Here is a 27,387-nt window from a genome sequence, read left to right as displayed (position 1 = left end):
TCAAACCTAGATCCTCCTGATTTCTGCGTCTCCAAGTAGCTAGGGCTATAGGTGTGAGCCACTGGCACCCAGCTGTTTTCAATTTTTTGTGTGTATTTTCACTCGATAATAGTATATTTTGGGGGCTGAGGGAGTGACTCACGTGGGTAGAGCACCTACCTAGCAAACCCCAGTACTGCAGTACAATAAATAAATTTTTTTTAATAGTACTTTTTGCTGGACCAAAAGTTTCAAATTCTTACAAGTCAAATCTCTTTTTAAAAATGTATTTATTAGCGAGAGCACACAAGGGAGGGGTGAGGATAGGTAAGACACCTAAAAAACTTGATAGCATTTGTTGCCCTCAACACAGAGAAACTAATGCAGATACTTAAAAGCAACTGAGGCCAATAGGAGAAGGGGACCAGGAATTAGAGAAAAAGTTAGATCAAGAATTAACCTAGAAGGTAACACACATGCATAGGAAATCAATGCGAGTCAACTCCCTGTATAGCTATCCTTATCTCAACCAGCAGAAACCCTTGTTCCTTCCTATTATTGCTTATACTCTCTCTTCAACAAAATTAGAGATAAGGGCAAAATAGTTTCTGCCGAGCGGTGGGGGGGGGGGGGGTAAGGGAGGGGGTGGGGGAAGGGGGGAGAAATGACCCAAACATTGTATGCACATATGAATAAAATAAAAATTTAAAAAATAAATAAAATAAAAATGCTTTTATTAGTATATGATAGTTATACAGGGGACTTTGTTGTGACATTTCCATGTACACATGTATTATACCCTGGTTTGGTTCATTCCCTCCAGTTTTCTCCCTCCTACTCCATTCTCCTTATTAAAATTACTTCACCAGGTTTCAATGTTCCACTCATCCCTGTATGAAAAGTACCTCAGCCCTCCTTTATCTTCTTCACTTACCCTCTCCCACAAATCAAGTCTTATATTCATTTCCTTTATGGATCAATAATTTTGTGTGACATTCTATTTCCCAACAGAATTTTTGTTTTTCACGTTCCCTCTCATATCCAGTAATGTGGGTTATTAATGGAAAGTAATGTTATAAAATTGCCTTTTTTGTTGTTGTTGGGTTTTTTTCAAGATAGGGTCTCTTGAACTATTTGCCTGGTCTGGTTACTGAGTAGCTAGGATTATAGGCGTGAGTCACCAGAACCTGGGTTTTTTTTTTTTTTTTTTTTTGGTAGCTTGGGACAGAGCTTGCTTAACGTAGCCCAGCAGGCTGGCCTTAAACTGGCAATCTTCATGCCTTAACCTACCAAGTGCTGGGTTTACAGAAATGCACCACCACACCCAGCTTAAAGTTTATTTTTGTGGAGACAATTTTACTAATTACTGCCCAGATTTGGTTCACTGTTCCCTAACACGTTTTAGATTTTCTTTATGAGTAAACTGGAAAAACAATGTCATTTTCTTTCTTCTTATTGGATTTTTTAAAGCATATAGACTAAATAGAAAAATAGTCTAGAAAGAATGACTATAGAAAAATGCCAAGAGCATTTTATAACCTCACCAAAAGAAGGGACAGAACATATTTAAAGATATTATAGAGCTGGGCATTGGTGACTCACATCTGTAATCCCAGCTACTCAGGAGGCAGAGATAAGGAGGATGGCAGTTTGAAACCAGCCCGGGAAAATAGTTCAAGAGACTCTATCTCAAAAATACCTAACTCACACACAAAAAAAGGGCTGGTGGAGTGGCTCAAGATGTAGGCCCTGAATTCAAGCCCCCAAAAAAGTTAAAAAAAAAATTATGGTTCTCATTCTTTTATTATGTCTGTGGTAATGGGAAATAGTATACAAAAAACCCTAGATGTCAGAAATGCATTTTAAAAACAAAATTCTCCATGAATAATGTGGTAATATTTGGAATTTTTACAATACAAAGAATTATTGAAATGTCACCTTCACCCAGCTCTCTCCCACTCCACATAGCTGACATTGCTGCTCTGCAGGGTGACCTCATGCCACAGTGAGTTCTGGATTTCAGTCACAGAGGCTAGTTCATGAGTCATAAGTGAGGATGAAGATTAAGACAGGTTGTGGGATAAGACACAGGGTAAATTTCTCACGGGCTGGTAACAAGTTTCCTTTGTTCCTTCTACATGCCTGTGCGCCTGTCCTGATCTGGGACTCTTGAAAATCACTGCAGTTCTGCTCACTGGATTGGTTCCGGTTCCTTTAGGTGAAACTTTTTTTTTTTTTTTTTTTTGTGATACTGGGGCTTAAACTCAGGGCCTTCTCCTTCAGCCACACCACCAACCCTTTTTTTTTGTGTGAAGGGTTTTTCGATATAGGGTCTCATGAACTATTTGCCCTGGCTGGCTTCAAACCTCAATCCTCCTGATCTCTGCCTCCTGAGTAGCTGGGATTGCAGGTGTGAGCCACCAGTGCCCGGAAGGTGGAGCTTTTATGACCAGTTGGAGTACCACTGAATCCCTGCTACATTAGAGTAGTTGAAACACGGTTTTATGACTTAAGAGAGTCAAAGATCAGGACAGGAACAGCAGGTGGTAAGAACCTGAACATGATGACACATACCTGTAATCTCAGCAGTTAGTTGTCTCAGGCAAGAGGATCACGAGTTCAAGGCCAGCCTGGGATATAGAGTAAAACTTGTCTTAAAAGATATCAAAAACAATTGGGGCGCTGGTGGCTCACGAGTATAATCCTAGCTATTTGGAAAGCTGAGATCAGGAGGATTATAATTTGAGACTAGACAAGGAAAATAGCTCCAGAGATCCCATCTCCAAAGTAACCAGAGCAAAAAATGGACTGGAGGTGTGGCTCAACTGGTAGAGTACCTGCTTTGCAAGTAAAAGGCCCTCAGTTTGAACCCCAGTATCACCCCCCACAAAAAAATGTGCTGTCTATGATCATAATTGAAGGAAATGTTAACTTTCCCTGAAGTCTATCCAAAAGCCCATGGACTCCCAGTTAACAACTTCACATTAGAGTCAGGCCTGGTAGTACACACCTGTAATCTCATGACTGGGGAGGCTGAGGCAGGAGAATCTTGAGTTTGAGGTCAGCCTAGGATAATAAGACCTGTCTAGAAAAAAATAAAAAAAGAACCTCACATTAGAGCAAATGGAAGAGAAATCTCTGTGTGTTCTATTTCCTCTGCTTGGACCACTTTTCAACTGAAATCCAATTGAGTTGGGTGCTAGTGGCTTACAACTGTAATCCTAACTACTTGAAAGCCAGAGATTAGGAGGATCAAGGTTCTAAGCCAACCAGAGAAAATAGTTTGAGAGATCCCATCTCCAAAATAACCAGAACAAAATGTACCAGAGGTGTGGCAAAAGTGGTAGAGTGCCTGTTTTGCAAGTGAAAAGCCCTGAGTTCAAATCCCAGTCTTGCAAAAAAAAAAAAAATCCAATTGACTGAGTCCTTTACCTTCTAGTCTGTGCTTAAATCTCATTTTGTAAGACTGGGGTGTGGTTCAGTAGGTTGAGTGTTTTCCTCACACACACTAGGCCCTGGATTCCATTCACAGTGCCTTAAAGGAAAAGGAAAAAACTTCACCTTCATATAATATGTTGATTTTCTTTTTGTTTACCATCATCTGCATTCTTACATAAGAATCTTATATAAAAATCCACAAGAACGTGGATTTTTTTTGTTCCCTAAAACATAGAACAGCACGGGGCATAGTACTAATATTTAATAAAGTTTTGTTGAGTAAGTGACTGACTCAATTTGAAGGCTTAAACATCCCACTGGGTTATGACCTTGGTTATAACATCTTGGTGTGGAAGAGTATGCACAAAGTAAGAGTTTAAACCCTGTGATCTCTAAGAGTGCTTCCAACTTTTAAGGTTTTTTTTAAATGGTACTGAGCTTTGAACTCAGGGCCTCACACATGCTAGGCTAGCGCTCTACTACTTGAGCCACTCTGCCAACCCTGAACTGTTATTTTAAAAGACTTTTCTTGCTCTTTAACTTTTCTTAAGTTACTGAAGTAACTAATATTGTCATTATTAACTCAAAGGGAAAGAATTTATTTTTCCTTAATGTACATAGTAATTTTTACTAAATTTCATATACATATTATCTGATTTTTACCCCAACAGCTGCTTTCTCTACATTTTACTTCTAACCCTACCTTTTGTTGATATGTGTAATTGAAACTTGGTACTGTGGTTTGGATGAGTGTAACCAAATGCTTAAATTTAAAAACTGTGAGTCCCCAGGGCAATAGTATTAGGAGTGCTGTGGACCTTTAAGAGATGGGGCCAGCTGGGTGCTGGTAGCTCATGCCTATAATCCTTGCTACTCAGGAGGCAGAGATCAGGAGGATTGAGGTTCGAAGCCAGCCCCAGGCAAATAGTTCTGGAGACCCTACTTCAAAAACACCCAACACATATACAAAAAAGAAACAGAGCTGGTGAGTGGGCTCAAGCAGTAAGAGACCTGCCCAGTAAGCATGAGGCCCTGAGTTCAAACCCCAGTATCAGTAAAAACCAAACAAAAAAAGATGGGGCCTGTAATCGTAGTTTCCCTGGAGGCAGAGATCAGGAGGATCAAAGTTCGAAGCCAGCCTGAGCAAAACATTCTCAAGACACTGTCTCAAAAATACCCATCACAAAAAAGGGCTGGCTGGTTGAGTGGCTCAAGGCGTAGGCCCTGGGTTCAAACCCCAGAACCACAGGGAAAAAAAAAAAAAGAAAAAAAAATACCCAACACAAAAGAAAAGGACTGGAAGAGTGGCTCAAGTGGTAGAGTGCCTGCCTAGCAAATGGGAGGCCTGAGTTCAAACCCCAGTACCACAAAAAAGAGAGAGAGAGAGAGAGAGCGCACTTATGGGAAGTCCTAATGTCATTGAGGTCAACTCCTTCAAAGGACAATGAGACTCTCCTGGTTCCCTCGTCTCCCCCGCTCTCTCCTGACCTGCTCTATCTGACATGTGCTCCTGCCATTTTTATGTGCTGCCCTCATCATAGACCAACGCAGCAGGGCCACTGACACTGGATCTGAGCTCCCAGATTGTGAGTTAAATAAACCCTGTCTCAGCCCGATAGTTGGTGCGGACCTGCAGCCCCAACATTTGGGAGGCTGAGGCAGGGGGATTGCTTCAGCCAGGGAGTTTGAGACCAGCTGGGGCAACATAGACAGACTCTGTCTCTAAACAAAAACAATGCCGGCTCCCAGTGGTTCACACCTGTAATCCTAGCTACTCAGGAAGCAGAGATCAGGAGGATCAAGGTTTGAAACAAACTCAGGCAGTCCTGGAGACCCTATCTCAAAAATACCCATCACAAAAAAGGGCTGGTAGAGTGGCTCAAGGTGTAGGCCCTGAGTTTAAGCTCCAGTACCACAAAATAAATAAATAAATAAATAAATAAATAAAAATGAAGCCTTTCAGGGATGGACTGTAGCTCAGTGGTAGAATGCATGCCTGCCATGTGTAAGGCCCTGGGCTAAACCTGAAGCACTGCATAAAATAAAACCCCTTTCTCCTTATAAATTAATTGTTTTGGGTATTTTGTTGCAGTAATACCAAGCTGGCTGAAACACTGCCTAATAATTTAGTAATATTTAATAATTGCTATAGTTTAAATCTTAAATGTCCCCCCAAAGAGCAGGGTGCTGGTGGCTCAAGTCTATAATCCTAGCTACTCAGGAGGCAGAGATCAGCAGGATCTTGGTTCAAGCCACCCCAGGCCAAAGAGGTCTCAAGACCCTATCTAGAAAATACCCAGCATGAAAAAGGGCTGGTAGACTGGCTCAAGTGGTAGAGCATGTGCCTAGTAAGCATGAGGCCCTGAGTTCAAATCCCAGTGTCACCCCCCCAAAAAATGTTCCCCAAAGATCCATGTTTTGAAGGCTTAGTTCCAAACCTATGACACCACGGGGAGGTGTGGAACCTTTAAGAGTTACGGCCTCATGGAAGGAAGTAGGTCACTGTGTGCTTTCCCATGAAGGGGAAATTTAGACATGGATCTGTCATCTCATGAAGTGAGCAATTCTCCTCTGCCACATGCTCCTGCCACCATGGTGTACACCATAGGTCCAGAAATGACTGGGCCCACATGGACTACAACCTTGGAAAATATGAACCTAAAATAATTCTTTCCTCCTTAGAAGCTGTTTAGACACTACTTCAACACTATGCTGCATTAAAGGACATGGATCAGTCATCTATTACTGAGTAACAAATCATCCCAAACTCAGTGACTTAACCATCACCAATCTGTTATTTCTTATGATCTGTAGTTGGCTTGGAAGTTCAGCTCATCTCACTTGGAGGAACTCCTGTGGCTCCCATGGTGTGGTCTTGGTACCACACTGTCAGCTGGGCCTTACTGTCCCAGTCAGTGGCCTCAGTCACCTAATCTAATGAGCAGGAGGGAGTTAAGCCTCTGGATTCACACCATGTGACTTCTGCCACATTCGATCCTGAGTCAGCAAACAAGCTTGGGCTCAAGGGGGAGGATAAGAGATCCCCTTTAGATGACATCAGCTGTACAGTATCACAGTCTACCTCTGTTGTTATATATTTCAAACAAAGTATTGCTCTTCAGTTGAGAATTCACATATCATGTGATCACTTAGAGAAGTGTGTTCGGTCTAGGGTCTAGCAACTATGAATAATGATACGTTCCCCAACTGTTTTTTGTTTATTTGAGGCAGGGTATCACGCAGCCCAGGCTAGGTTTGAACTCTCCATCCTCCCTGCTTCAGCCTCCCAAGTACTGAGATTACAGGTGTGTCCCACCACACCCAGCTCAAAACTGTTTTCAAACTCAATGTATTAGTCAGACTTTTTGTTGCTGTGACAAAACACCTGACCTAAGCAGCTTAAGTGAAGAAGTTCAGCCCATAATCTTTGGCTCTCTTGACTCTGGGGAGGGAGAACATCACGGTGCAGGGTGCTTAGGCCTGAGAACATTCAACTCATGGCAGACCGCAAGCAGAGAGAAGGGCTGTACCAAAGCATTTTTTTCCTCCCCCCACCTTTTTTTTTCTGGTACTGGGACTTGAACTCAGAACTCAGGGCCTTCACCTTGAACCACTCCACCAGCCCTATTTTTGTGAGGGTTTTTCAAGATAGGGTCTCCTGAACTATTTGGCCCAGATCGCTTTGAACCGAGATCCTCCTGATCTCTGCCTCCTGAGTAGTTAGGATTACAGGCGTGAGCCACTGGCACCCGACCCTTTTTCCCTTTATACTCCATCTACGGCCCCCAGTCTATGGGATGGTGCCACCATATTCTAGGCCATCCTTCCCTCCTTAGTTTAATCCTCTCTAGAAATGCCCTCACAGACACCCAGAGTTGTGTTTTATTAATCTAGAGGTTTCTCAAATTGATCAAGGTAACAATTAAGATTAACCATCATGCCAGGCGTGGTGGTCATGCCTGTAATCCCAGCTATTTGGGCATAGAGAGCAGGAATATTGTGGTTCCAAGCCAGCCTGTACCAAAAGTTATCAAGCCAGCCCAGCAAAAATATGATACACTATTTGAAAATAACTAAAGCAAAAAAGAGCTGGAGGTGTGATTCAAGTGGTAAAGCACCTGCCTAGCAAGAACAGGCCCTGAGTTCAAACCCCAGTACTGGAAAAAAAAAAAAAAAGATTAACCAATAGACCCACCTATTTTGAAAGAATCTGAGATGGAAAAATAGGTGACTTCTAAAACAGCAAAAAAGTTAAGTGACATAAGACATTGTTTGAAATCAGAGACTGCTGGGATAGCAATGTCACAGAGTAATGTTAACAAACCTGCCTAAATTTAGTGCTCTGAATTTGAAAACACTAATCTTATCCATTTGGGCTGCAAGACTAGATTGAGCTTCCAAGATTTTGTTTGTTTCATGACAGGCCTGAAGTATCATGTTCAAGTTGTACATGGTGGATATCTGAAAGACATCTACTCGATCCACTTTCCCAAAACCCCTTTATGCAGAAAGGAGTAAGAATTAGGAGGAGCAGGCTGAGAATGTTACCACCTGGTCAGAATGCGCTGACTCTACGTAAAGAGGTGTCAGAAACACAAAAGAAACCTTGGAACTTTTTTTTGACAGCACACTTGAACTTAGGGCCTCATGCTGTTCACACTCCCAACCCTTTTTGCTTTGGTTTTTGAGGGTCTAGCTGTGTGTCTTGGCTGGCCTGGATGGCAATCCTCCTATTTGTATTTTCCTGCATAGCTGGGATGACAGGCAAGCAGCACTGTGCCCAGTCATTGGATGGAGTGGGGTCTGGAGAACTTTTTGTCTTGGCTGGTCTGGAAGTGAGACCCTCCCCATTCTCCCAAGTAGCTAGGATTATAGGTATGAGCTATTGTGTCAGGCCCTAATCAGCTTTTTACAGGCATAGTGTCTTTTTTGGTGGTGGTAGTGGTAGTATTAGAGCTTGAATTCAGCACTTCAAGCTCTACACACAAGCCCTCTACCACTTGAAGCACACCTTTAGCCTAAGGCTAACTTTTCTATGAGAAAAAGATGTATTTTTTTCTTTCCCTTAAAGCTCTTTGACCATCTTCATTTGCTCTGTTTTCTTCTTCGTGTTTTGGCAGTGCTGGGGATTGAACTCAGGGCCCTGGTACATGTTAGGTAAGTGCTCCATGACTGAGTTATATTAGATATTTGTATATGTGCTTGTATATATCTGTGTGTATATATACATTATATGTATATTTGTTCCTTTGTGTTTTTCCTTTTTTTTTTTTTTGTGGTACTGGGGTTTGAACTTGGGGTCTTCACCTTGAACCACTCTGTCAGCCCTTTTTCTGATGGGTATTTTCGGGATAAGGTCTCTTGAACTACTTGCCCAGGCTGGCTTTGAACCTCGATCCTCCTGATCTCTGCCTCCTCAGTAGCTTGGATTACAGGTGTGAGCCACCAGTGCCTGCCTGTGTTTTTATTTTTAGCTTTATTTTTAACAGCATTGGGGATTGATTCCAAGGTCTCATGACTGCTAAGCAAGTGTTCTACCACTTGAGCCATGCCCCAAGCCCAACTTCTGCTTTTTTTTTTTTTTTTTAACTTGAGCCATTCCATCAGTCCTGTTTTGTGTTGGGTATTTTTGAGATAGGGTCCTGAGAACTATTTCCCTGGGCTAGGCTGAATCTCGATCCTCCTGATCTCTGCCTCCTAAGTAGCTAGGATTACAGGCGTGAGCCACCAGTGCCCAACCCTACTTGTGTTTTTCTTGCCAACTAGAAGCACTGCAAGCCTATATATATATATTTTTTTGCCACTTAGAAGCACTGTATAATGAAGGGCTGGGGTGTGTTTTTTAGCACGTGTTTAACATATGCAAGGCCATGGTTTGATTCCCAGCACTGGAAATAAATATACATACATACATATATATGTTTGTATATATGTATATTTATATATGCTGGAAAAATATTCTTTTGCACTTAAGCTCCTGGAAATAAACAGAAAGGAGTGCTAGCTTTAGCAGCCTGAAGTCTTGCTTCCCAATGACAAAAGGAGCTTGTTAAACTAAAATTAACTTTCTCACCAAAGGTGTCAATTTTTGCTTTTATACTTTTCACATAGTTACAAAGTGAAAAAGCACTGTGGTACAATGTGTAGAAAACTAATTTGAGATGCCAAGAAAATCCGTAGGTTTTAGGGTCTGACCGACTAATGGTGAAAGGGAAGAGATGAGGTAATGAGTTGTAATGTCTGTTTGTGATCTTTGATAGAATAATGATAATTTAAGTAGTGAAAAACATCTCATGAACTTCCTGGATTGACAGAATCCTTTCTTAAGAACTACTATGGGAAGATCACTGAGATGCCACTGTCATCCTCACTGTGCAGGGAGAGTTAAGAGTACCAACTATTTTTATTGGTGAGATGTTTATTCAAATACAGCAGTTGCCCTTAGGACTGCTTAAAAACTAAAAAGCCTTAGCCTTTTTTTTTTTTGTTAGCCTTAGTCTTAAAAATGCAAATGGAGCTGCACACCTGGTTCTTGAGCCTGTCAAGAATCCTATCTTGAAAAATCCATCACAAAAAAGTGCTGGTGGAGTGGCTCAACTATTTGCCCTGGCTGGCCTCAAGCCGCAGTCATCCCAATCTCAGCCTCCCGATTAGCTGGGATTATAGGTGTGAGCCATAGGCTCCTAGCTTAATGTTAATGTCTTGTGTAACAGGACAGTATCATAAAGAGACAGTGGTCCATAGAGATTATCAGGTTTTACCAGTTTTGTGTATACTCGTTTATTTATTTATTTTTTTGGTACTGGGACTTGAACTCAGGACCACTCCACCAGCCCTATTTTTGTGAAGTGTTTTTTGAAATAGGGTCTCATGAACTATTTGCCTGGGCTGGCTTCCAACTGCAATTCTCCTGATCTCTGCCCCCTGAGTAGCTAGTATTACAGGCATGAGCCACCAGCGCCCAGCTTCATTTATTATTTTTGTGTATGTGTGTACTTGCCTTTTAAAATTATATTAAGTTTTATTGAGATGCAACTCACATATCATAAAATTCATTTTTTTTTTTTTGGTGGTACTGTGGTTTAAACAAAGGACCTCAGGGTTGCTAGGCAAATGCTCTACCATTTGAGCTACTCTGCCAGCCCAAAATTCACTATTTTAAAGTTCACAGTTTAGTGGTTTATAGTTTGTCTGCACAGTTGTAAAACTAATTTTAGAAAAAGAAACCCTGTATTAATTACCAGTTAGGTCTTATTTCCTCATCTTCCCAGCCTCTGGCTACCATGATCGCTTTTTTGTCTCTATGGTTTTGCCTATTATGGACAATTTATAGAGATAGAATCGTAGTTACTTGGGAGGCTAAGATAGGAAGGATTGTGGTTTGAGGCCAGCCTCAAATAGATTTTGATACCCCCAACTCCAAAATAACCAGAGCAAAATGGAAGTGTGGCTCAAGTGGTAGAGCACCTGCCTAACAAGTGTGAGGCCCTGAGTTTAAACCCCTGTTCAACCCCTCACAAAAAAAGTGGGGAAGGATGGGTCTTTGGTGGACAGTTAGTAAAGTTACCACACTTTTATCTGTGGAGGGACAATTGTCCTGGCTGTGTGTGTGGGCCTTTGGTGAGTCTGCTCCTGCCATATGCTCTGCCTTGGCTCAGGCAGGGGTCAGGCCTTGCCCCTGCTGATTCAAGCTTCCCTCCAGTCCCTGGCAGAGCGACTGAATCTCTGCCATGATGCCATCACAGCAAGTCCCAGCACAGGTGCACAAAGCTCTTAGTCAGCCATGTATGTCACCAAGTGTCAGGGGAGGTCCAGGAGCACAGACCTGTGCTTCCTCATGCCCAGCCTGAGGCATCATTTTAACAATGTCTGGGGCCACACTTGCCTGAAGATTTTCTTCTAGACTCTCAGATGTGAAGGAGGACACAGGTGCCCTTCCCTGTCCCAGATCTCCACCTGGGAATCTACCCTCCTCTTTTTTTTTTTTTTTCTGGTGGCACTGGTGGTTGAACTCAGGGCCTCACACTTGCTAGACAGGTAGACAGGCACTCTTACTGTTTGAACCACCCAGCTAGCCTTTTTTTTTTTTTTAATTTTTATTTTTTTCAAGATATGAACTATTGATCTCTGCTTGATTAGTTAGGATTACAGGTGTGAGCCTGGCACCCAGCTGCTCTCCTCACCTCTGTCCCTCTTCTTCCTCTGTCTCTATTAACTCCCAGTCCTGAACAACTCTTCGCAGGCATTTCTTCTACATCATATCTTCCTTCTTCTCATCCCATGCCTTCTGGCTAAGACTTAAAGTCAGATAGGAGTTTCTTCCACAGCAGAAACTCTATGATCTTATAGACCCTTGCCTATGAAAAATGGGAGATGGCGATTTCACAGATCTTTTCTCACTTGATAAAAGTTTTATTTTGGGGTGGTGGCTCACAACTGTAGTCCTAGCTACTCAGAAGGCAGAGATCAGGAGAACAGAGGTTCAAAGCCAGCCCAGGCAAACAGTTCATAAGACCTATCTTCAAAACACCCAATAAAAAAAGGGCTAGTGGAGTGGCTCAAAGTGTAGGCCATGAGTTCAAACCCCAGCACCACACACAGAAAAAAAAAAAAAAGAAAAAAAAACCTTCACAAAAAAAGGGCTGGTGAAGTTGCTCAATGTGTAGGCCCTGAGTTCAAGCCCCAGTACCACAAAAAAATAAAAAATTCCTATTTTGAATTTAATTTGAATATTATGTCATTTTTCTTTGTTCTGCCTGGATGACAACCCTGCCTCCCTTTGTCTCCTGCCTCTCAGTCAAGACAAATGCATGGTTTGGGCTGTCTAGAGTCACGTTCAGGAAAGACGAGAAAAGAAAAGCACATTAGATTTCGGTTAAAATTAGGGCTGGAGTGCCTCAAGTGACAGAGCGCCTTCCTAACAAGTGTGAGGCCCTGAGTTCAAACCCCAGTACTGCCAAAAAAAAATGGTTAAAATTAAAAGTACTAGCAGGTGCAGCAGTACCACCTGTGGCCCCAGATACTTGGAAGGCTGAAGTGGGAGGATCCTTACTTGAGCCCAGAAGTTCAAGACCAGCGTGGGCAACACATAGCAAGTCCTCATCTCAAAAAAAAATTATTAAACATCTGTCTGTCATCTCTCTCTTATTTTTAAACATAGCATATTATGCACACTGTTTTGTACCTTGCTTTTTTTGTTTCATATATTTCCTTTCTTTCACTCTCTTTTTGGTGGTACTGGGGGTTGAACTCAGGGCCTTGGGAAAGCACTCAACCACTTAAGCCATGCCTCCAGCCCTTTTTGCTTTTTAGTTCTTTTTCAGATAGGGTCCTCAATCCTCCTACCTATGCCTCATTCATAACTGTGATATATATGTTGCAGTGATAGGGACTGAACCAAGTCCTCATGCATGGTAGGCAAGTGTTCTATGATTGAGCTATACCTCCAGCTTCCAAACCACTAATTTTTACTTTTAGTTTTTCTGGTAACTTCTGTTTTCCTGCAAATATACTTTTGTTGTTATCTATGTACCAACTGACTGACTTTCTGTTATGACTAAGGCCCAACTACCTCTCCCTACATATCTACCACTATGTTAGTTATCCCTATGGGTTAATTAATCATATGGTTAGAGACAGGGGTGTAGTTCAGTGGGAGAACACTTACCTTACCATTCATAAGGCCCTGGGACCACCCCTGGCACTGCAGTAATAATAATAATAATAATAATAATAATGATAATAATAAAGGTAACTTTGGCTGGGCACTGGTGGCTCACACCTGTAATCCTAGTACTCAGAAGGCTGAGATCAGGAAGATCACGGTTCCAAGCCAGTCAGGGCAAATAGTTCTCAAGACCCTATTTTGAAAATACCTTACATAAAACAGGCCTGGTGAAGTGGCTCAAGTGTTAGTGTGAGGCCCTGAGTTCAAACCCCAAGAAACCAAGAAAAAAAATGTATATATGTTTAACCCTTTATATTTTGTTTCAGACGAGTTTGGGTGCGTTCAGGGTGGTGTGGCCATAGACTATATTTTGTCTCAGAGAAAAACAAAGTAGGGATTTTTCAGGGGCTCTTTTTTTTCTTTTTTAAAAGAAAACATTTTTGTCTATCATGTAGGTACTTCCCCTTGTCTGGTTTTTTTTTTTTTTTAATTTTTAGTTATTTATATATTTTTTTGTTGGTCCTGGGTTTGAACTCAGGGTTTCAAGCTTGCAGGTGCTTTACTATTTGAACCATGCCCCAGCCCTCCTTCCACCTTCTGAAGTCTGCTCAGTTGATCTGTTCTCATACCGTATAAAAGTATGTATTTACAATAGCACAGTGGATCAATGGAAAAAACGGAGTGGGAGCACTTAACTTTCTAGTACAATGGAACAACTCACTTTAGTTCTAACCCTGGCAGTGCTGTGGGACTAAGTTGTCACTGCCCAGGTGACTGTGATTCTCCCTTGGTCAGTCAAAATACTGGCGGAGGCACTAGAAACTCAATAGCCCAGATAAATAACATCATCATGCATTTTTTTTAAAAAATAGAAATGCCAATTAATCCATGAGAAACAGAACAGCAATATTCTTGTTTTGTTTTGAGTACTGGTGTTTGAATTCAGGGTCTACACCTTGAGCCACTCCACGAGCCCTTTTTTGTGATTTTTTTTTTTCCTGATAGGGTCTCTTGAACTATTTTGCGCCAGCTGGCTTTGAACCATGATCCTTCTGATGTCTGCTTCCTGAGTAGCTAAGTAGCTAGGATTACAGGTGTGAGCCCCCACCCCACATCGATCAGCAATGTTCTTAATAAGGTAGGCTCAGTAGAATGAGTAGAGAAGAACAGCCATGTTTATAGTTGCCATTAGCAGTGATCTTTGTATCATGGCATCTTTAACTGCTGATTAAGAGGTGAATAAGATTCAAATCAGAAGTGAGGCATGCCTTTTATATCAGGAATATGAATACTGGCTTCCAGGGGTACTCACACCACCTGACCTTGCAAGTTGTACGTGGCAAGGTTGAGTTAGATATTAGAATTGTGTGTGTGTGTGTGTGAGATTTAAGACTTGCATGGAGGGGTCTGCAGATATATTTACTTTGTTCGAAACTTCGTGCATTTCCAGTGGCTTCCCTCCCCTTGTTCTCTGCACGCCTGTTCCTTTTTGAATAAAGGTCATCCCGGGAGGTCAGCTTCCTGATTATTCTCTTCTACCGGGGAGGAGAAGGAAGCCTGGGGCCCCTTATCCACTATGGTGCCCTTTAACAAAATCCTGGGCTTCCCTGACAGCTGCAAATTTCTGCCTGGAGTCTCAAAACGTCTGGGGTTGCCATGGTCCTTGGGACTGCAATGCTGGCCACCCTCTGCTAGTGCAGCCCCAGCAGGCTGCTGCACAGCGTCCCCTCTGGTCCCTTTGAAAAGGTTTATAAAGGAGATCTGCGGGGGGAGGAGCGAGGACGGGACATTAACCTGGGCTTCTGTCCAAGCGACTGGGGCGAATAAAAGAGGCTTTTTCTCAAACTCACGGAGCTAGCCCTGGGCACGTTTCTAAGGATTTTTTTTTTTTTTTAACCTTCGGTGTTTTCCCAGAGAGCAGATTTGCTTCTTCCCAAGCTTAACATGGAGTGAGCAGATCTTTCCAGCCTGTTTCAAAGGATTTGTCTCCCGGGGTCTGGCGGGGAGGGGAGGCAAAGAAAGAAATGAGTCAGAACCGGGCGCCGGTGGTTCACGCCTGGACTCCTAGATATCCTAGCTACTTAAGAGGCTGAGATCAGGAGGATCACAGTTCGAGGCCAGCCCCAGGCAAAACAGTTCAGGCGTTTTCCGCCCCCACCCCAATCTCCAAAATAACCAGAGCAAAATGGACCGGAGGTGCGGCTCCAGCAGTACAGCGCCCGCTTTGCAAGAGCCAAGCCCTGAGTTCAAACCCCAGTCCCACCATTATTCAGAAAGGGAGCGCTCCCCGGTGATTTGCAAATTCTGGGAACACTTTGTAGAAAAGCGAGAACTAACCGAAATGAGGGGTGCAGGCATTTCGCACCTTGCTAGGGAGGAGCTTGGGAAGCTGGACTCGTCACCTACCCCGGGGTCGCTGTGGGGGGCGTAGACAAAAGGGCGGCGGCGGCGGCGGCGGCGGGCGCGGGGCGGAGCCGTGCGGCGTCTTCTCCTGGCCCCGCGGCGGCGGCGGCGGCGGCGGCGCGTCACGCTCTTCCCCGCCCCGAGCCGACGCGCCGGGAGGCGGCGGCCCTGGTGGCTGCTGCTGCTGCTGCTGCTGCAGTGGGGCAGGTGGCGGTGGCTGACAGACGGCGGCGTCCGAGGCGGTGAGCGGCGTGGCGGGCCTGGCCCCTTCCTCACCCTCCGCCCTTCCCGCTCCCGCGGCCGCTCGAGCGCCCCGAGCCTCGCGCGCCGGCCCGAGCCCTCTGCAGCGGACCCGGAACCCGCGGTGGCCGACGCTGAGGCCAGGGTCCCCGAGGTGAGCCGGACGGGTGGCCGGCTCTGTCAGCGTCTGGTCCGGGCCTTTCCTCTTCCTCCTCCCGCCTCAAGATGGAGCGTGGTCTCCTGGCCCCTTGCGCCGCCCCGGGCGCCGCGTCCTGGCCCCCCCCACCCCGCCCCCGGTCCTCGGCCTTGCGTTTAGGGGTGGGGGTGGGGGTAAAGGCTGGAGAGTTCGGGAAGGATTTAGGGGTGGCTGAGGCTCCCCCCGAAGGCCATGTCCCGGCCGGACCTGTTGCCTGGGGCGCCGCCACCTGAGCCTTCCTTCAGGCCCCGGGTGCCCGTGGCCGCGCTCGAGCCGGAATGGAGGGCGCCACGCCGGTGTCACCCCGACCCGGCCCGGCCCAACCCCAGCTGTTGTTTTCCTCCTGAGCGGGTCGTGATTCTTGGGGGGAAGGTGGCAGCGAAATCACCGCTGCCCCGTAACCCGAGCCTTCTCCCGCGGCTCGGAAGACAGATGACACTTGTTCAGGGATGATTTTCAAAGCAGAGCCGTCCGGCCCCCTCCCCCTCCGTCCCCCTCCCCGAATTTGGAAATCTGATTTTGGTTCTCGGGGGGTCAGCCCCAGATCCGGCTCTTCCCCCCACCTCCCACTTCATGTGGCTTCTCCATCTGCCCTCCCCTCGCAGCCCCACCTCTTGGGTATGGAGAAATGACACGTTTCGTCCGCGATCCGAGCTCATACCTGGTTTTAGCACAAAACTTGGGCGCCAAGGACTGTTTTTTAAAAAGGAAGGTGGAGAAGATTCTGTATTTTTTTTTTTTTCTTTGTGTGTGTGTGTGTGTGATTCAGCAGCCCGGCCTTCTTCCTCTTTCAGGTTAAGACCGTGTCTGGCCCATTTGGAGCTCTGTAAGTATCTGTGCTGTGCCTGCTGCTGCTTTTATGGTTATTATTCTGGGATTTTATTATTGCTACTGTGACCAATAGGGGCTCTGAGTCAGGAGAGTGGTGTGTTTGACTTCTGGTTTTAATGATGACCTTTTGCAAGAATTTGTAGGTATGTTGTGCCCTCAGCTTTGAGGCATTTTTTTCTTCCCCCTCTGGGAATAATAACAATTAACGTTTATTGAGGGCTTCCTGGGGCTAGGCTCAGGGCAGGTGTTGTATGTGTTTTATCTCATTTATCAACCCAGCCCAATGACAGTGCTGTCATTATTCCCATTTTACAGAGAGGGCATAGAAAGGTCAAGTAACTTTAGAGTCCGGCAGCTAATAAGTGATGTTGGTAGAATTGGTACCCAGGTCTTCTGATGCTAGGTGTTCAGTGATTTTGTTAGTATGGTGAATTTCTGGCAAAAAGAAAGGCTGGCTTTTACTAAAACAAAGGAAGTGAGGGCTTGGTCAAGGGCTTATGCTCAGTTTTTGAGGTTCAGAGAAAGGGGTTAAGCACATCTTAGGCTTCCTAGTAGGCTTAGTGTAGAGGGGTGAAAACTAAAGCTGAAACTGGGTGTGAGGCTGCATAGGTGTCTGTGAGGATCAGGATTATGTCCTTCTGTACTCTTGCAGTCATCTCATGAGCTCACCGTGAGCCCCCTGGTTCCTGTGTTACCAACTTTAGTGTTTGATTGATGCTTATCTTATTTACCTTTTTGTTTTGGTGGTACTGGGATTTGAACTCAGGAACTCAGTGCTTGTTGGGCAGGTGCTTTACCACTTGAGCCATTCTGCCAGCCCTTTCCTTGTTAATTTTAACCATTATGTATCACTGAGTTTGTCATATAGAAGGATGACCCATAATGTATGTGGGTCTTGGTTTTGCTCTTGCTTTTTTTTTTTTTTTTATGGCCTTGCACATGCCAGGCGGGTGCTCTGCCACTGAGCTACATCTCCAACTCAGCAACTCAGCTCTTGTTTTCTAACTGCTGTTTGTTGGGTTTGGAATCCCGATGGAATGGATGGTATATAAGAGATGAATTGGTTCTCTTGTATTCCATGCAAATGAATTTGTCACATTATTGGCCACCTGGTATTCTTCATTATTATTTATAAATGAATTTCTGGTTTCCTTAGAATATATATATCAAGGGCAGGGAGAATTTCTGCAGAGTTCCATGTGCTTAGTAAATGCTTTTAATTTTGTTAATTGAAAATAAGAGGGTTGGGAGTGTGGCTCAGGTTTTTGAGTGCCTGCCTAGCAGTCACAAGGCTGAGGGTTCAAACCCAAGCATCACACACACAAAAAAAGAAAATATGAGGGCCATAAATTTCAAAACTTGTCTTATAGAAGTCAGAGCTAAAGAAAAAAACAGAATGTAGTGTAATAAAGACAGGAGGCTATTTGTTAACATTAAAAATAATACAAGCCGGGCACTAGTGGCTCACACCTGTAATCTTAGCTACTCAGAAGGCAGAGATCTGGAGGATCGTGGTTCAAAGCCAGCCTGGGCAAATAGTTTATGAGTAAAAAATTCATTACAAAAAGGGCTGATGGGGCTGGAATGTAGCTCAGTGGTAGAGTGCTTGCCTGGCATGCTCGAGGCCCTGGGTTCAATCCCAGCACCAAAAAAGAAAAGACCAAAAAAAAAAAAAAGTGCTGGTGGAGTAGCTAAGATGTAGGCCCTGAGTTCAAACCCCAGTACTGCAAAATAAGTAAATACAAACAAACATACAAACAACTTTGTCAGCCAGTTGTGGTGGTGCATGCCTGTAGTCCCAGCACTTGGGAGGCTGAGGCAGGAGCGAATCACTTGAGCCCAGAAAGGTCGAGCCCAGTGTAGGCAATGTATCAAGACCCCATCTCAAAAAAAACGAAAACAAAACCAAAAAAACTCCAAAAACCCTTTGTCTAAATAGTGTTAACTAAAGTGAGACTTTTCACCTCATAGCTTTCTACTATCCTGATAATCAATAGTCTTTCCTGTCTTCCTTGTACAAATGAGGTAAGAGAGAAAGTGTGTCTCTCAGATGTGAAGAGTAGAAGTGACAGTGTTTATTGGTTATGGCAAGCAGTATTATCTAAGTGTTGTGATTTCCCCCCAAAATCAGCTTGGGGGAGGTGATGTACCTGCTGGTGGGGTAGAGGGGCTATAATGAGATCTACTCAGTGATTCATCACATAGCAATTTATTTATTTTTTTATTGGGTAGAATTGGGGTTTGAACTCAGGGCCTCATGCTTGGTAGGCAGGTGCTCAACCACTTGAGTCACTCAACTTGGGATCATCCCACCTCCGCCTCTGAAATAGCTGTGATTATAGGCATGCAGCATCATGCCTGGCTTTATACCATGTTATTAACAACTGTGTTGCAGGTAGGGTTACAGGGGAGCTGAGGCTCAAAGATTTCACCATCTTGCCTAAAAGACCACACAGCTAGTGAATACAGAACTAGACATTGAACCCCGGTTTATGTTATTTTAAACAGTGCAAAGAATACCTTCACCACAGGACCTCAAGTAAGTACTTGATGTTCATTCAGACTTGCTATTGAGCAGATAATGTCCTCCCTACACAGGGAGGCCTGTAATGATAGTAGCACATATATGTGCTCCTGGCAGCAAAGCCCTCCACTTCAGTCTGAAAATTTGTTTCATGGTTCAAACTAAACCTTTACAAAAGTCTTTTTGGTTTTAACTAGGAAGCAGTATTACTGTGGATATGCATTTTTTAGATAGCTATTTAGGGAGACTTTAAGCTATTACAGTATCTTATATATTTTTAATGTACATATTGTATGTTTCCCATATAGGTGGAACTCAAAAGAATCCATATGCTTTAAATCAGCATTTGAGTTACAGTGCGCTTTTAAGGGAAAACATATTGACTGATGGTACTATACAAGAATTTTAGGAAAGAATGACCTCTTCAGGTTTCAATCAGGAGAACAGAGAGAGGCCTTTTTTTTTTTTTTTTTTTTTGCTAGGTTGGCAGACTGTACTTAACCAACCTTGAATTTGGCTAGGACATCTGGGTTAATATTCTGGTCCTGGCATGAAGTACCAAGGAATCTTGGCCATAAGTAGTAAAGAGCTTTTTTTTTTTTTTTTAAACCTCCATCTGGCACTTCTAGAAGGACAGATTCCATTAGCACTAACTCAATGGGTGGGTCTGTCTTTTAATTGTCTGTTTATGTGGTCCAGCGACAACATCTTAAAAGTATTCTATGCAAAATCCTTGAAAAGAGGAAGTAGTCCTATTACAGAATCCCTTTTGGGAATCCTGTCCCTGGGGAAATAGATATTTTCCTCTGTCTTTTCTCAGGAATCTTTGTGGGACTCAGATAGACATTGTGCTGTCCTAATGTTTTATCTAAGAAAAAGGTCTGAATGCTTCCAACTTGAATTAAGTGGATTGATTTTGTAGTCTCCTTTGTTTACTTATATCTGAGTATAGCTTGGATTAGAACTGCTTAACCCTGCTTTTTTTTTTGGCAGCACTGGGGCTTAAACTCAGGGCCTCATGCTTGGTAGGCATGTGGTCTTACCACTTGAGCCACTTCACCAGCTCTTTTTTTCTTTATTCTTTTTTAAGGCAGGGTCTTGCTATAATAGCCTCAGTTGGTCTTGGACTTGCTCTGTAGCTTCCAGACTGGCCTTGAACTCACAATCCTCTGACCTAAGCTGAGTGCTGTGATTATAGGCTTATCACATCCATGTCTATCTTCTTTTTATTTTTTAAGTCTTATGTCTGAGCTGGATGCTGGCAGCTCACACTTGTAATCCTAGCTACTTGGGAGACTGAGATCAGGAGGATCATGGTTCGAGGCCAGCCCAGACAAATAGTTCAGGAGATCCTGTCTCTAAAATAGCTAGACCAAAATGGACTTGGAGGTGTGGCTCAAGTGGTAGAGCACCTGTTTTGCAAGTGTGAAGCCCTGAGTCCAAATTCCAGTTGTACCAAAAAAAAAAAAAAAATAGTCTTTATGTCTGGATCTGTAGTCATACTTATTTTTGAGGTGCTCAAAAATATGACCTATACCCCCAGCCTGTATTTCTATTGTTATTATTGTTGATTAATTTTTTTTTCTTGGTACTATGGTTTGAACTCCAGGCCTCGTGCTTGCTAGGCAGATACTCTACCACTTTAGCTGCACCCCTAACCATTTTTGCTTTACTTATTTTTCAAATAGGGTATCTCGTTTATGCCTGATCTGGCCTAGACTACAATCCTCCTGTTTACACCTCCCCTATAACTGGGATGATGGGTATGCACCACCACTCCTAGCTTATTGAGATGGAGTCTTGTTAACTTTCTGCCCATCCTTGCCTTGAGTTGGGATTCTCCTGATCTCTGCCTTCCCAGTAGGACCTGTATTTATATTTTTAAATAATCAAAAATAAATATTTTCACTGACAGCATTCTTAGCAAACCAGCATGGAGAGTCAGAATTACTAAGAACTTTGAGGTTCTGGATTTGCTGTAGCTCTATCTCTGTGGTTTGTGAACTTGAGCAGTTGTTTAACTTCTCTTTGGCTGCTTCTTGCTGTATAAGGTGGGGTAACACTTGCCCTGTGGGTCTCTACTGATGAAAGAGGGCTGTGGATGAGTTGGCCTTGACAAACTGGAGGTCTTTAGGTTATTTTGTGAGTTAGTGTGAGTACTGTAAAGGGATCCTCAGTGCTTTCAGACACCAGAGAGGCTGGGGTAGAGGAAGATGGAGGAACACTATCCTGTCTCACTGGTTGCTTTTGGGCCAGTCATGTTTATTTTGTGCATGGTTACATTGGTAGTCTTTCAGATGAATGTGGCTGATAGGAAGTGTCCTGTGGACTATGAGAAACCACCAGAGATGCCAACACAGGGCCTCATGCATGCTAGCTAAGTGCTCTAGCATTGAGATATATTTGTAGCCACTCTTTTTCTTTTTTTTGTTTTTAACTAATAACCTTGAGATATAATTCATATACCTTACTGTTTACTCATTTAAAGTATACAGTTTAAGCTGCACATGGTAGCACATACCTATAATCTCTGCATTTTAGAGGTAGAGGTAGGAGTATTGTGAGTTTGAGCCAGCCTGGGCTACATAGTGAGACTCTACTTTCAAAAACCCAAAATAAACAAAGAATACAATTCAGTCCCTTTTTTTTTACTTTTGGGAGTTAAACCCAGGCTCTCACACAAGCTAAGTGCTTGCTCTGTCACTCAGCTGCACCCCCAATCTTGTTATCTTTGAGATTACAGCCATCCAAGTGGATGTGAAGCATGGTATCTAGCTATGATTTTGATTTGCATTTCCTTGATGATTTATGATGCTGAGCAACAGATTTTCATGTGCTAATTGGCCATTGTATAGCTTCTTTGCAGAAATACACTATCTTTTTTCCTGCCTTCAGAATTTGTCTTTACTAAGTGTAAAGACAAAATTGTAGGAATTAATAATTACCTTTTTTTTTTTTTCTTTTGTGGTACTGAGGTTTGAACTCAGGCAGGGTCTTTACCACTTGAGTCACTCCACCAGCCCTTTTTTGTGTTGGGTGTTTTTAAGGTAGGGTTTTTCTTTTTCTTTTTTTTGCCTAGATGTCAATTCGAGATCCTCTTGATCTCTGCCTCCCAAGTAGTTAGGATTACAGGTCTGAGCTAACAGCACCCGGCTTCAATTAATTTTAATTTATATATTCATCAGCATCTACCTTAGGGAGGCACTGGCTCACACCCTGCTCTCAAGAAAACCAGCTGTTGCTGGGTATGCCCAGTGGGTCACGCCTGTAATCCTAGCTACTCAGGAGGCAGAGATCAGGAGGATCGAGGTTCACCCTGAGCAAATAGTTCAGGAGACCCTGTCTTGAAAAAAAAAAACCCATCTTAGAAAAAGGTCCTGGGGCTGATGGAATGGCTCTAGTGGTAGAGCACCTGTGTAGCCCTGACTTTAAACCCCAGTAGTGCAAAAAAAAGAAAAAAGAAAACCAGCTGTTAATAGAAGACAGATTAAGAGTAAGAATTTAGTTCTTTTTTTTTCCAGTACTGGGGTTTGAACTTAGGAGTTACACCCTGAACCACTCCACCAGCCTTTTTTTGTGATGAAAGATGAAAGGATTTTTGAAATAGGGTCTTGCAAACTGTTTGCCTGAGTTGACTTTGAAGAACTGCTATCTTCCTGATCTTTGCTTCTTGAGGAGCTAGGATTACAAGCATAACCCTCTAGCACCTGCTACTTTTTTTCTTTGAATCAGTCTCACTGTGTAGCCCAGGCTAGCCCAGAACCCTAGATCCTCCTGCCTCAGCCTCTCAAGTGCTGGGATTACAGGTGTGCACCTGTCCTTTGCTTGACAGCAAACCCCAGCTCTGTTACTTTATGGAAGACAGAATGGTTTAATACAAACCTTTTGGAACTCAATTTCCTCATCTGTAATTTCGGTGGTTGTGTACATAAATGGATCAATGAATGTTAGCGTTAGAACTTTCTTCTTTCCTTGTATCTTCTGTCTTCTTGATCTCCTGTTGTGAAGTTAGGTTTCAACTCCTCAATTTTATTCTATTATTTAAATCAATTTAAAACAAATTTTGAGAAATTTGTTTTCCTGCCATGTTTTAGAAAGTTAATTTGAGTAGAAGTGTCTTGCCATTATTAAAGGGCACATTTTTAATGAACAGTTGTCAGTGAAGAATTTGTAACTTATGAGGAGTTAAATGTTCAGCATGGAAAAGCAACTCTGTTCTTCCTGTCAGAACTTGTGCCTTGCCAGCTTTCAGGCCCTTTGTATGTTTGTCAGTTTTCTTTCCCACAGTTTAATTAAAGGTGGGGTTTTTCCTTCTAAGGTCTGGTAGAACTTGCTGTGTATGTCTGTGTAGAAGGTTACCTAAGCAGGTGAAAATTACACTGAAGTTGGAGTTTAAAATCCAAAGGAAACTAGTTCCTAATTTCCACTGAAGCATCTAGGTTGATTGTTGAGAAACTGTGATTTGTGAGTGCATTTAGTAGACCTGTCTCTTCTCTTGAAATAGCCAGGTGTTTCACAGTATTTTGACAAAGGAAATACGGCTATTTTTTTTAAATCGGGGGATCTCAAGGCTGACAACAAAGTTAAAACAGGAGACATTTAATAAAGAGAAAAAAAACCAATAGGGAAGTCCTTGATTCTTCTGAGTTGTCTGTGACCTTTTCTGTTCAGAACAAGCAGTTGGTGTGCTTTTGCTTTTAAAAAGCAAGGACCTCATGTGATTGTTTAAAGGCAGGGAACAGTATGCCTTCCTTTGTGATGACAGGAAAGGGAAGCCAGTTTTAATGTGCTTTGAGAGTGACTCTTCCCTCACTGTTGTGTGTAACAGACCAGACTTGTTCACCAGCATACTTGAGGGTCAGAGCCTTTTATTCTGACCAAGTAACTGTGGCCTTGCCAAGTGATTTTTTTTTTTTTTTGGCGGGACTGAAGTTTGAACTCAGGGCATCAGCTTGAGGCCCACCCACACCTCCAGTCCATTTTGCTCTGGTTATTTTTGGAGATGAGAGTCTCATGAGCCATTTGCCCAAGTTGGCCTTGAACCATGATTATTCTGATCTCAGCCTTTTAAGTAGCTAGGATTATAGGTGTGATTTCAGTTTTAGAATCAGTTTCTCAGTGGTAAATGAGGAAGTTGAAGTACATTGCTAAGGTCTCCTCTGATTCTAAAACTCTTGTGTTGCTGTATTAAGCCCATTGCTCCCTTTTGCACATTAGTATAATTGACTGCTGCTGACCTATTAAGGAAGTTCTTCTGGGAGATACTAACCAGGCCTAGTAATTTCAGTCCCTTTTAAGATCTGTTTCTGAGCTAGTGGTGTACATTAGAGTTATAAAGTAAGAGGAATTTTTGTAGAATATGGTGTAAATGAACAAAATAGCTCCTTTTTTAAATTCTTTTGCAGATGGAAGAATTTTGAGAGGTTGCTTATTTTCGAGTTTGTAAGTCATAGGAACATAAATCCTTGCTTCAGCTGAGCCGTGCAGAGATATTCATAATCATAGGCGGTTGCATCATAGCAGAGTTCTGTCTTTAAAAGAACATTGTCTAATGCCCCAGCCCTCTCCTGGTAGTTTTTAACTCTCTCCCTCCTTTTTAAAACTGCTCTGGGAACAACTTGTACTCTGTACAAGTCATACACACTAAGTTTTAAAAACCTGTAATTGTCAAGCACAACATAATTTTTCAAAGGGTTATGTGTGTTTCTGGTTTTGATGAAAGGATATTACAAAACTTTCTTTTTACTGTCAGTGTCTTATTGTATGACATTCCCAAACCAACACTTAATGCTGACAGGTTGATTTTATAAATTGCCCTGTAAGGGCTCTATCGGTTAGAAACTGGAAGTAAGACTCCCTCCCAACATCTTTTGAATTAAGGAGCCAGTTAATTTTTCTGACCCTCACTGGTTCATGTTAGTCCTTTAGTGTCTAAACAGACTTTTCATATTGATCCCTTTAAACAGTGACTACATTATTTACTTATCTTTAGTACTGTATCCTTGTTAGAGGTTCGGGTTTTTAAATCTGTTTATTTTAAGGCTGTACCAGTTTGGCCTTTTAAAAAAGCTATAGATTGCATAAATACACACATATATATTTCATATGCACATACTTATTTAGAGGAATACCAATGACATTAGGTGCAGTGGCTTAGTTCAGTAAGGTGACGGAAGGCCAAAGAAGGCCTAGAGTTACTGCTCTAGGAAGCATGCTAATTTTTTTGACTGGTGCACTCAGTACATGCATTGCTTATGAACCTGGGGTGACTGTTGCTGTAGGGTCCATGCAGAGGTGGTAGGGCACTGCATGGGTTACACAGGGCAGGAGATGGTTATAAAGAGTCTTGCCAGTGGACTGACAAAAGGACAGTCTGCTTAGTTTTACTGTTCAGTAAGCATTTAAGGTAGCCTAAGCTATTTTCATGACATACTGATTACAAATCAATAAGGTCCTTCCCTTGTTGCAAATGATGATGGTGAGAACCACATGTTTGAAGATAGCTATAAATGCTCTTATTCTTACCTAGCTCATTAGCATTGGTATAAGTACACCTGGTAAAGGCAATGTGGTGGAGATAAGGCACTGAATGAAGTGTGGATACGTGGCACCATGGTTAAGTTGGGGTTTGAAGTCAGGGCTTTGAGCTTCCAAAGTTCTACCTCTTGAGCCATACCTTGAGTCCATTTTGGTCTGTTTATTTTGGAGATGGGATCTTATGAACTATTTGCTTGTGCTGTCCTCAAACCATGGTCCTCCTGATCTCAGCCTCCCAAGAAGCTAGGATTACAGGCATGAGTCACCACCACCCAGCTAAGTTGGTACTTACTGTACACGTTAGTTTTGCCTAAATCTCCCCACATCTCCTTTTTCCACCTCTGTGGTTTTTTTGTTTGTTTGTTTGTTTGTTTTTGAGCTACTACGGTTTGAATTCAGGGCCTTTGTGCTTGCTAGGTAGATGCTCTATCACTTGAGTCATTTTTTTGTTTGTTTTTCAGGTAGGGTATCATGCTCTTGGACTGTCAGTCTTCTATTTCCACCTTTTTTTTTGGACAGCATCTCACTATATAGCTGAGTCTGGCATTGAACTCATAATCCCGCCTTAGCCTGTAAGTGCTGGGATTACAGGAGTAATCTCAACCTGGTTCTTTTTTCCCTCTTTTCACTTATTTTATTATTTTGTGCCATGCTTTATAATGATTTGTGATATGTATAAATTTAGCAGTACACAAGTGTAATAACCAGCTGTGTCTTCAGTTTATGGATTAACTAAGTTTATTAAAACTGGTATAAAAATAAAGTAACTTGAATGAGCTATGAGAGAGGCATCAGAGGCAATTTTCAGTCCTTATAAGGTTCTTTAGCCCTGAGGTCTTTGGGGGTCATTTTCAAGCTAGACTAAGATGTTGCTTTTTCTAGTGTATATGAAAAATTAAGTAATGGACAGTGGCTTTCTTAATTTTCTTTTTCACTTTGTATAGGGGTTTTTAATTAGTTTGTTCTAAGTCTTAGGCTCCTTTTCTGCATATTTAGAAATTTTAAACTTTGTGCTATGTCTTAGTATTTTGTAGTATTCTATTTAAGAACACCATTATTTCCAGATGCTATGAAATCATTCACCTTTCCATGTTCCCTGAACAAGTGTGAGACACTGCTCCACTCTTTTAGGTATACCCTGCTGATGATGGATTCCCATCTCTTTCCACTTCGGAACATTATTTTGTGTTACTTATGTATACTTATTACTGACAGGGCTGTATGGCCTTTTTTCTTTACTAGTCTTTTTTTTTTTTTGTGCTACTGGAGTTTGAACTCAGGGCCTCTACATGGAGCCACCCCACCAGCCCTTTTTTTTTTTATGATGGGTTTTTTGAGATGAGATAGGGTCTTGGGAACTATTTTGCCCAGGCTGGCTTTGAACCTCAATCCTCCTGATCTCTGCCTCCTGAGTAGTTAGGCTTACAGGAGTGAGCCACGAGCACCTGACTCTTTGCTAGGGTTTTGTTTTGTTTTTTCTTTCTGAGTCTTAGCATGCTATACTGGAGATGGAGAGTTAAGGTTAATGGGACACTTTGCTGTTTCCCTCTCTAGCCTGTCAGGCACCAACCA

The 27,387-nt window shown here is 42.7% G+C and overlaps 1 protein-coding gene and 1 long non-coding RNA gene across 25 annotated transcripts in view; one reads left to right on the top strand and one right to left on the bottom strand.

The window, feature by feature from the left end:
- Positions 1-736: 736 nt before the first annotated feature.
- LOC141418826 (uncharacterized) lies at positions 737-15,557 on the bottom strand. The gene is made up of 3 exons (XR_012443463.1): positions 3,412-15,557; positions 2,990-3,064; positions 737-2,609 (listed from the first exon to the last, which is right to left on the bottom strand). It is a non-coding gene; the product is annotated as an uncharacterized lncRNA (long non-coding RNA).
- A 65-nt stretch (positions 15,558-15,622) lies between these two features.
- Clip1 (CAP-Gly domain containing linker protein 1) overlaps positions 15,623-27,387 on the top strand; it is a 118,990-nt gene continuing 107,225 nt past the window's right edge. For 8 of the 24 annotated variants that reach the window (XM_074060767.1, XM_020161081.2, XM_074060768.1 and 5 more), the window contains exons 1-2: positions 15,744-15,881; positions 16,718-16,749. The gene's annotated coding sequence lies outside the window, so the exon portion shown is untranslated. The other 16 variants (XM_074060763.1, XM_074060766.1, XM_074060759.1 and 13 more) reach the window with 6 other exon arrangements.

Source organism: Castor canadensis, chromosome 18 (assembly GCF_047511655.1).
Source record: "Castor canadensis chromosome 18, mCasCan1.hap1v2, whole genome shotgun sequence".
NCBI classification, from domain to species: Eukaryota; Metazoa; Chordata; class Mammalia; order Rodentia; family Castoridae; genus Castor; species Castor canadensis.
Note: the sequence above shows the minus strand (reverse complement) of the source record. Positions and strands in the feature narration are given on the sequence as shown.